Source organism: Sinocyclocheilus rhinocerous, unplaced genomic scaffold, assembly GCF_001515625.1.
Source record: "Sinocyclocheilus rhinocerous isolate Xijiao unplaced genomic scaffold, SAMN03320098_v1.1 scaffold730, whole genome shotgun sequence".
Lineage (NCBI taxonomy): Eukaryota > Metazoa > Chordata > Actinopteri > Cypriniformes > Cyprinidae > Sinocyclocheilus > Sinocyclocheilus rhinocerous.
This window is the reverse complement of record NW_015670605.1, coordinates 135,793-145,853: the sequence shown is the minus strand read 5'-3', so window position 1 is coordinate 145,853 and position 10,061 is coordinate 135,793.

Sequence of the window (10,061 nt, the reverse complement as noted above, 5' to 3'; positions counted from 1 at the left end):
GAATGCTTAAAATAAAAACATACTAAACTACTATTTCTTTTCTCTAATTTTTTTTAAGGCATCATGTAATCATCTTGTAAATATTTAGCATTTTGATGCAAATTTGTGTAAATACTTTTGGTAGTTCAATTAAATAATGAGCTAAAACAGATATATTAAACAAAATTCATTACTTCCAGTTCATTTGTCTCAGAGTGGGAGGTAAATTGACAGACTTAAATTCTGTCAACTACTTGCCTACAAAAGTAGATTACACCCATTTCAATTATTATTATAATTTATTTTTAGGATTTTTCATTCGATTACTATTGACTGCCATCCTGGTAAAAAGGAGACCGAAATAAGTATCGAATAAATGATAAACTGAAAATGTTGAATCAAAGACAGAGGAAAAAACATTACAATTTTAAATAATTTAATAACATTTAAAAATGTAAATACATTAAACCATAAGTTAAATACCTTTTATATCACATGGCTCAAGGTAGCCTCTCTCTTAATCTTAATCTTTTTAATGTTTTCAATATGGGATGACAAATGTGATTCACATCATTGAGAAAGTACAATAGCTAGTTCTTAGTGATTGTGATGAAATGCTATGAATATTGAGATGTATTATTGTATAGGGCTAAAATGCATATTTACAGCTATTTTGCATTGTAGCCTGTCTGTTAAGTGTTAATGACCCATAAATAATAGTAAAAGTTCATATGTTTACCCTTGTGCAGGTAAAACATTCAGGCTATCTAGAAAAGATTCAGAGCAACATTATTTTCAGACCAGGAGCAACGCAGTGCAGAAATACTATGAATAGTATCTTAGTGTGCTATTTCAAACAGGCCAGAAAGAAAGGAGTTAGCAGTGTGACTCAAAGAAAGGTTATACTGGAGCCAAATCAGAGTGGGACTTCACTCTTTAAACACCCACCGTCATTAATAGCGTATACAGTATGAATGTGTAAGCCAGTTACATCATCACGATGTAGTGGACGCTTAAAATACAGCACTCTCTCTCTCTGACCTCTTACAAACAAACCTTCAATTCCACAAACCCTAAAGACCTTTAAGAATGAAAAATGTGATGTATTCGATGCAGACACTAAGAAGACCCGAATCATACTGTTCCAATATGAGACAAAAAAGATTAGAGAAACCTTACAAAACCAACAACCTCTAGGCCAAAAATAGTACACTTTTTGTTGTAAAACCACTCATTTCTGGCGAAGGTAATTGAAAAAAGGAATGTAATTCATTTTCAAGATGCGTTCAAGCAGTAAATTGGTTGATTACAGTTTAAGAGCCTTGTTTTTAAAGTATCAAGCAAAAATTGAAAAGAACTACCAATCAATAAAAAGGTTACTTGCCCACAGGGATGGTGCGCACAATCCAGCTCAGCAAAAATGTTTGTACTATTATTCAAACTTAATTTTACCAATGAGAAACCCACTGGGCCCTGGGGTCCATAGTTCACAGACTATGGCACTCTTGATGGAGCAACCGCTTCATCTTAAACTAAACTGCTCCAACACAGCAAAGACACTTTATATTCTCATTTTGATACTTATTTTATATATTACATACAACACCCACTGTCTTTTCTGTTTAACTCACCACAAACCCTTATAAGTACTAAAGGAGCACAGCCTGTGTGATTTCTTTGATGTGAAAACACTTTCTCCTATCTAAGCTTAATATGCAGAGACAACTATAAGATTCGGCAATCTAGTTGTCACGCTGCCAAGTAGTTGTGATGCTGTGCACATCGTGCTGCAGGTACTGTGACATGAAACAAAACTTACACTTCAGTAAACAAACAGAGCAAATGAGCCCAAATGTGCTGATGGAATTATGAGAGTTTGCCGCATCAGCCCTGTAATGTCATGTGAGTGTCATCGGTGTACGTTTGACGCTGATCTCAATGGACCCAAAATGGGTTGCATGCCACTGGAGTTATGCATGCCAGGGGAGGTTCACTAAGAATTCATTGTTCCTTCTGATAGTGTAGTTTATTTGCATGTGCTTCCAGTTGTTTTAGAGGCCAATTCCAAATGAATTATGCAAATCAGATAATGGGGCAAACACTGCCACAAATCTGGGGCTGTTTGCGCAATCTGAACATAATTTGTTTTCAATATGGGATGACAAATGTGATTCACATCATTGAGAAAGTACAATAGCTAGTTCTTAGTGATTGTGATGAAATGCTATGAATATTGAGATGTATTATTGTATAGGGCTAAAATGCATATTTACAGCTATTTTGCATTGTAGCCTGTCTGTTAAGTGTTAATGACCCATAAATAATAGTAAAAGTTCATATGTTTACCCTTGTGCAGGTAAAACATTCAGGCTATCTAGAAAAGATTCAGAGCAACATTATTTTCAGACCAGGAGCAACGCAGTGCAGAAATACTATGAATAGTATCTTAGTGTGCTATTTCAAACAGGCCAGAAAGAAAGGAGTTAGCAGTGTGACTCAAAGAAAGGTTATACTGGAGCCAAATCAGAGTGGGACTTCACTCTTTAAACACCCACCGTCATTAATAGCGTATACAGTATGAATGTGTAAGCCAGTTACATCATCACGATGTAGTGGACGCTTAAAATACAGCACTCTCTCTCTCTGACCTCTTACAAACAAACCTTCAATTCCACAAACCCTAAAGACCTTTAAGAATGAAAAATGTGATGTATTCGATGCAGACACTAAGAAGACCCGAATCATACTGTTCCAATATGAGACAAAAAAGATTAGAGAAACCTTACAAAACCAACAACCTCTAGGCCAAAAATAGTACACTTTTTGTTGTAAAACCACTCATTTCTGGCGAAGGTAATTGAAAAAAGGAATGTAATTCATTTTCAAGATGCGTTCAAGCAGTAAATTGGTTGATTACAGTTTAAGAGCCTTGTTTTTAAAGTATCAAGCAAAAATTGAAAAGAACTACCAATCAATAAAAAGGTTACTTGCCCACAGGGATGGTGCGCACAATCCAGCTCAGCAAGAATGTTTGTACTATTATTCAAACTTAATTTTACCAATGAGAAACCCACTGGGCCCTGGGGTCCGTAGTTCACAGACTATGGCACTCTTGATGGAGCAACCGCTTCATCTTAAACTAAACTGCTCCAACACAGCAAAGACACTTTATATTCTCATTTTGATACTTATTTTATATATTACATACAACACCCACTGTCTTTTCTGTTTAACTTACCACAAACCCTTATAAGTACTAAAGGAGCACAGCCTGTGTGATTTCTTTGATGTGAAAACACTTTCTCCTATCTAAGCTTAATATGCAGAGACAACTATAAGATTTGGCAATCTAGTTGTCACGCTGCCAACTAGTTGTGATGCTGTGCACATCGCGCTGCAGGTACTGTGACATGAAACAACTTACACTTCAGTAAACAAACAGAGCAAATGATCCCAAATGTGCTGATGGAATTATGGGAGTTTGCTGCATCAGCCCTGTAATGTCATGTGAGTGTCATCGGTGTGTGATCTTAACGCTGATCTCAGTGGACTCAAAATGGGATGCACTACATGCCACTTGAGTTAGACTGAGGAGAGGTTCACTAAGAATTAATTGTTCCTTCTGATAGATAGTGTCGTTTATTTGCATGTGCTTTGAGTTGTTTTAGTGGCCAATTCAAAATGAATTATGCAAATCAGATAATGGGGCAAACACTGCCACAAATCTGGGGCTGTTTGCGCAATCTGAACATAATTTGCACAGGTCAATTGACTTTTTCCCCACAGTGTCAGTATTTTGTTGTTACCTGTCTCACGCCACACACATCAATCTGGCTACAATTACTGCTGCCATGATCACTAATAATACACTCAAACATTCTTTTTTACTGCCTGTTTTACAACATAACCAAGTTAAGTATCTTTGGGAATATAGCATATTCTATAATGAGCATCAATAAGAAAAAAAAAAAAGATGCAGTTTGTTTGCATGTGTGCAACTGTTAAAGGGTTAGTTCACCCAAAAATGAAAATTAGCTTGTGTTTTACTCACCCTCGAAGCATCCTAGGTGTATATGACTTTCTTCATTCAGACGAATCCAGTCGGAGTTATATTAAAATTGTCCTGGCTATTCCAAGCTCTATCATTGCAGTCAGCGGGTGTTGCAGTTGAACAGTCCACAAGTCTTCAAATAAAGCTTGTGCATTCATAATAAAACGTGCCGCAGACAGCTCCGGGGGATGAATAAAGGCCCCCTGTAGCGAATCCATGTGTTTTTTAAAGAAAAATATCCATATTTCAAACGTAATAAACACTTTTCTCTCACTTCCGCTGACTGTCATGCACACTGAAGCAGTTCCGGCGGATGACGCAGCATGTATGCGCAGCGCGCGCGCCTCTAAGATATGCTAGTCTCGCGAGTTTGTTTAATAGGAGCAAAGGAAGCAAAGTTTCCTAACTTTAGCAAAGGAAAACCAGTCTCCTCTTGGCTTATATCAGTCCAAAAGAAGTGAAATAAAAAGCGCCCATCCATAAAAAAAAGTGTCTCACACGGCTAAATATGGATATTTTTCTTACAAAAACACATGGATTCGCTACAGAGGGCCTTTATTCATCCCCAGGGGCCGTCTGCGGCATGTTTTATTATGAATGCGCGAGCTTTATTTGAAGACTTGTGGACTGTTCAACTGCAACACCCGCTGACTGCAATGATAGAGCTTGGAATAGCCAGGACAATTTTTTATATAACTCTGACTGGATTCGTCTGAAAGAAGAAAGTCATATACACCTAGGATGCTTCGAGGGTAAGTAAAACACAGTCTAATTTTCATTTTTGGGTGAACTAACCCTTTAAGTAAATTCGCCTGTGCATTTTAGAATAGTGAAAAATCACTTACAATGGAAATCTTTATACTTGACTGACTTCACATGGCCATGAACAAGGCTTAAACTTTATATACACCCCTGTTCAAATGTTTGGGGTAGTGAATTTTTTTTTTTTTTAAAGAAGTCTCTCATGCTCATCAAGGCTGCATTAATCAAAAATACAGAAAAAAAACCTTAATATTGTAAATATTATTTCAATTCAAAATAACTGTTTTCTATCTAAACAAATACCTAAATGCAATTTATTCCAGTAAATTCCTGTTTTTATTCCTAAAAGAACCTCAAAAAGGATGTTTTAGACAAATTTATAGCTTGAATAATAAACAGGATTTTACTGAAAAATTTATGTAAGTGCTTTAACAACAACACAAGCTTACATTTTAACTTTTAAAACCCGCCAGATCTCCAAAAGCAACCACTAGCATCTTTATTAACTTGTTTTAGCATTGTACCATCGAACACAAACAATGTTGACTTGAGAGTGGCATTCATTTGAAATTCCTGTCGTGCTGCGCAACACAAAAGTGAGTGCATGAATTATTACGACCTGTATCTATGCATATTTGACTTTCCACAACACCATTTGGATTATTGGCACATAATTAGGAGTTTAATCTGTCATTATTCACAATTAAAAGTACAATAAAAACCTTGATAACCCAACAAAGCCATCTGCTGACTGTAATACATCCACTAAATCCATTAACAGCGTAAACAACACTATCAAGTACAATGGGTTACAAATTTTGATGAAAATGTTTGGTGACTATTTGCGGTAAATGTATAGGATATATTGAACGTAGGATTTCTTTTAAAGTCGGAAGAGTAGGTGAGATATAACATATCCAATGTATCTGTTCTTTACAATGGATTCCAGTGAGATTATGTGTGACAGGATTTAACCTCAGAGAGTACAACACTTCAATTTGCTCTCCTCTGCCCCATCACTAAGATCATTGTGAGCTTTTCAGAGTCGCTGGTTCCACATAAGTGGCCAACCTCTCATGATCTTATTATCCTGCTGTCTGCACAGGCTAATTATTTTGTGCGTCCTTTTCCCAAAACATAATGGGATATTTCTTCTCATTCACTTCTAATGATCAGTAGCAGAGGGTTGAATTAAGCAGCTGCGGCCGCAGGCAGAGTGCTGTAGGTAATTCAGTACAGCTCGACTGCAAATGTGATCTTGCTTTTATACAACAGTTCTATAAACAAGAAGTTAATATCGAATAACTTATGTTTTAGAAACAATATGCTATCCACAAAGGTGAAAATCAGTCTATCTCCAAATATCTTGGCTATGCTAACGTGCGCTTTTCTAATGCCATTAAGCCAAAAATGTGATTAAATTGGAGGTCATGCAAAATGCTGTTATTATGTTAATGTGACTGTGCTCATAATTAACAACAGCAGTAAAATTATGTGGAGTACTGCGGTTTTAACTGTAAAATAAGGCCATGTATACACACGTTTTTTTTACTTCTTTTGCATCAGTTTGCAATTGCTATGTGCAGACGGATGACGTGACACTAATTTATAAAAAATATGGCTTTACAAACTCTTTTGCTTAAAGAACTAGCTACATGACATTGAGCATTTAAATTTAAACACCTTGAAATGGCGATATTTTATGTACACCAGCATTCAAAAGTTTGTGGTCAGTTAGTTTTTTGTTTCTTTGTTTTTTAGAAAAATTATATTTTTCATCAGATGCATTAAATTGATCAAAAGTGACAGCAAAGACATTTACAATGTTACAAAAGATTTCTATTTCAAATAAATGCTTTTCTTTGAACTTTCTATTCATCAAGGAATCCTGAAAAAAGTATCAGTTTCCACAAAATTATATAGCAAATCAGCAAACTAGAATGATTTCTGAAGGATCTGAAGCAAGCTATGCAATATCGCGTTCACAATCGCAGATGAGTCGCATTCTATTATGAACGCGATATTGCATAGCTTGTCAGTGTGTTTTTATTAATGCCATTTATGTTTTTGTTAATACATCGTATAGGCTATAGCACTAGTCAGCTAAATGAATGTAACATGGCAAAGAACTAGTGGTTTTCATCTTGCCACTTTCTTGGTAAAGAAAACACATTTTTACTCAAATGAATCCAAATGGATTTATAGCGTTTTGGAACCAAACTCTTCAGTTATTTTAAATTGCAATAATATTTCAAAATATTACTGTTTTTACTGTATTTTAATCAAATAAATGCAGCCTTGGTGAGCAGTAGAATGTTCTTTCAAAAACATCTTCCCGACCCCAAACTTTCAAATGGCAGTGCGTACAATATTTATGACAAAAATTAGAGAGGTTGCTGGAACCAGCAAGCATTTTACAGTTTAAACAGGCAAACAAAAACTGCAACAACAAAAAGACCTGTTGTGTTTGCAACTAAACATTTTCTATTGCAAGTTGTGGTACAAAAAAAGTAGCATGTAAATGGGATTGAAGATGTACATCAATAGTTTGATCATTACCAATAATCAGAGAAAGGAATTTATATGACAAACTTTATAAGACAAATCTCTTCAATCCTGTTGACATGCATTGTTTCACTTACAGTATCCACTAGGACTTGTGTTTGTATGCTTTCAAATAGGCAGCCTTCAAGGCTCTCCAGCAGTTTGCCGGTCTACCTCATTTTGTAGAAGCAACCCTTCCAGCGTCTTTAGGAAACAAAAGTTTATGGACATCATGTGGCGGTCAGAAACACTTGTGTTCCAGCATGCTTTTAAACCCGATCATGAGTGCTACAACTCCTCCACCTGCAGCACATGCACACCTGCAATTAAAGTGTATAGATGCGATTAAACTCCACATATTTGACTGTGATTATGGTTTCTGTAATTATGAGCCTAATCACATTAACATAAATCACAGTATTCGGTGTACATGAGCGCCAGCTTAATCTCATTATATATATAAATGCAGTCAGTAAGTGTGTGAATGCATGTGTGCTGCATTTAGGTGTTCGATTAAACAAGCAAACTGACAGCTTGCTATACAGCAGAAGCAGACGGAAACACTGTAAGACAAACACACACACCTTTCTCAACTGCAGCCTTGACACAAAGTCTGAAACACTGGGATCTCAGATCTGAGCATGGCTGCGTGTGTTTTAGCATCTGCTCGTTGTGCTTTTCACATTTATGAATGTGAATAATGTGTTTGTGCATGTGTGTGTGTGTTAGGCGACCTGTAGAGACGGTGATTACTGTGCCAGGATGGGGCCACAGCGAGACGGTGTGCTGCAGTTCATCCTGTCACTATCGCTCAAGCACGTCTTCTCCTCCAGCCACAACCGTGTGAGGTCTGTCCTCCGCCATCTCTGCGCCCGCCTAATTTTTTTTTTGTTCTTACATTTTTTTTTCTTTCTTTCTCTAACTGCAGAACTAAATGAATTAGTCTCCTGTAGAGCGAGAGAGCGGAGCAGGCTGGCGTGTACGTCTGAGAGTGAAACCGAGCTGAAATCCACCGCTGATACGCTAAGAGTGTGAGTGGCAGCACTTCACAGCATCCACCTTCGAAAAATACCTAGAAAATCTGACAGGAACTTCACAGCAACTTTAAATTTTAACTTTGAAGCACTAAAATAGAAAGTACGTCAAATTAGTAGTTTTGAACAAGTTTTGATTCATCAACTTGCAATCACCAAATAACCCACATTTATGCCAACATGCCTTGTTGTTTTGATCTACTGATGATGAATAATTAATATTTTGTGTGATTTATGGTGTTTAAATCATACCTGTAAACTCACATTTCAGCCAGGAAAGTTTTGATGGCATTTTCCTTTTATATTACCTCCGTATAATGCCCATAATAACGTAGTGTTTACTTTATGTAACGGCTATATAATTCTGCTGTTCCACAAGCGCCACCTTGTGGCAATGAGTGAATTTGCATATTCGCTTATATTCACATTTTACGCAGAACAGTGTTGTGAATGTTAACTGGCATATTTTTTTGGCATTTTGTTTGGCATTTCATGTCAAATGAATTTCAATGACTTTCACAGACATTCTGTAATCAGATAAATTAACAACTGAAAGATATTCAACGAGAAAAGGGACTTCTAGTGTGGTACTTGATTTTATCAAATGGGAATTCATTGGATTGTGACAAGTGGTTGGAGGTGAGGGGTTGAAAAATAAGAAGGATCTGTAATTTTTTCAGATTTTGATTAAAAATGATCAAGACCAATATTTTTTTTTATTCGGAATAACATGATTTTCACAGAGCTTGCATTCTAGGTACAAAAGTAAATATTTGTTTTACCACATGTGCTGATAATAACTGAATGTATAACTGAACATTATATACTACCATTCTTTTTAAAGGAAATTAATATTTTATTTATAATGCTATAAAATGTTTATATTTCAAATAAATTCTATTTCAAATGTTCTTTTGAACTTTCTATTCATCAGAGAATCTGAACAAAGTAACAGTTTCCACAAAAATATTAATCAGCACAACTGTTTTCAACATTGATAATAAAAAATGTTTCTTCAGCAGCAAATCAGCATATTAGAATGATTTCTGAAGGATCATGAGACACTGAAGACTGGGGTAATGATGCTGAAAATTCAGCTTTCCATCACAGGAATAAACTATTGTTAAATATATTAGAAAACAATAATACAATATATAAATACTGTATATAAATATTTGTACTAATAATGGAAAACAGTAATTTGAAATTGTAATATTTCACAATATTACTGTTTTACTGTATTTTTGATATAATAAATGCAGCCTTGACATAAGACACTTCTTTCAAAAATCTTACCAACCCTAAGGGCCCTATCAAACACCCGGCGCAATGTGTTTTTTGCTAGTTTCAGCCCGACGCAGTTCTCATTTTCACGTCCTGTGCCACATTGTTTAAATAGCAAATGCATTTGCGCCCATTTGTGCGCCCATGGGCATGCTGGTCTGAAAAAGAGGTGTGTTCAGGCGCATTGCTGGCGCGTTGTTATTTTGAGGCAACTGAAATAGACTGCGCCATTGACCAACAAAAACCTTGTCTAAAGTCTGGCGCAATATATACATATTTTTTTTGTTATTTAAAGAGCGCGTTAGTAATATGCGCCTATAGGCGGGTGCACAACGTGCATACACTTTGCTTATTACACACACAGGGACGCGCAGCAGCACACAAACATTTTTAAAAATGAAAAATTA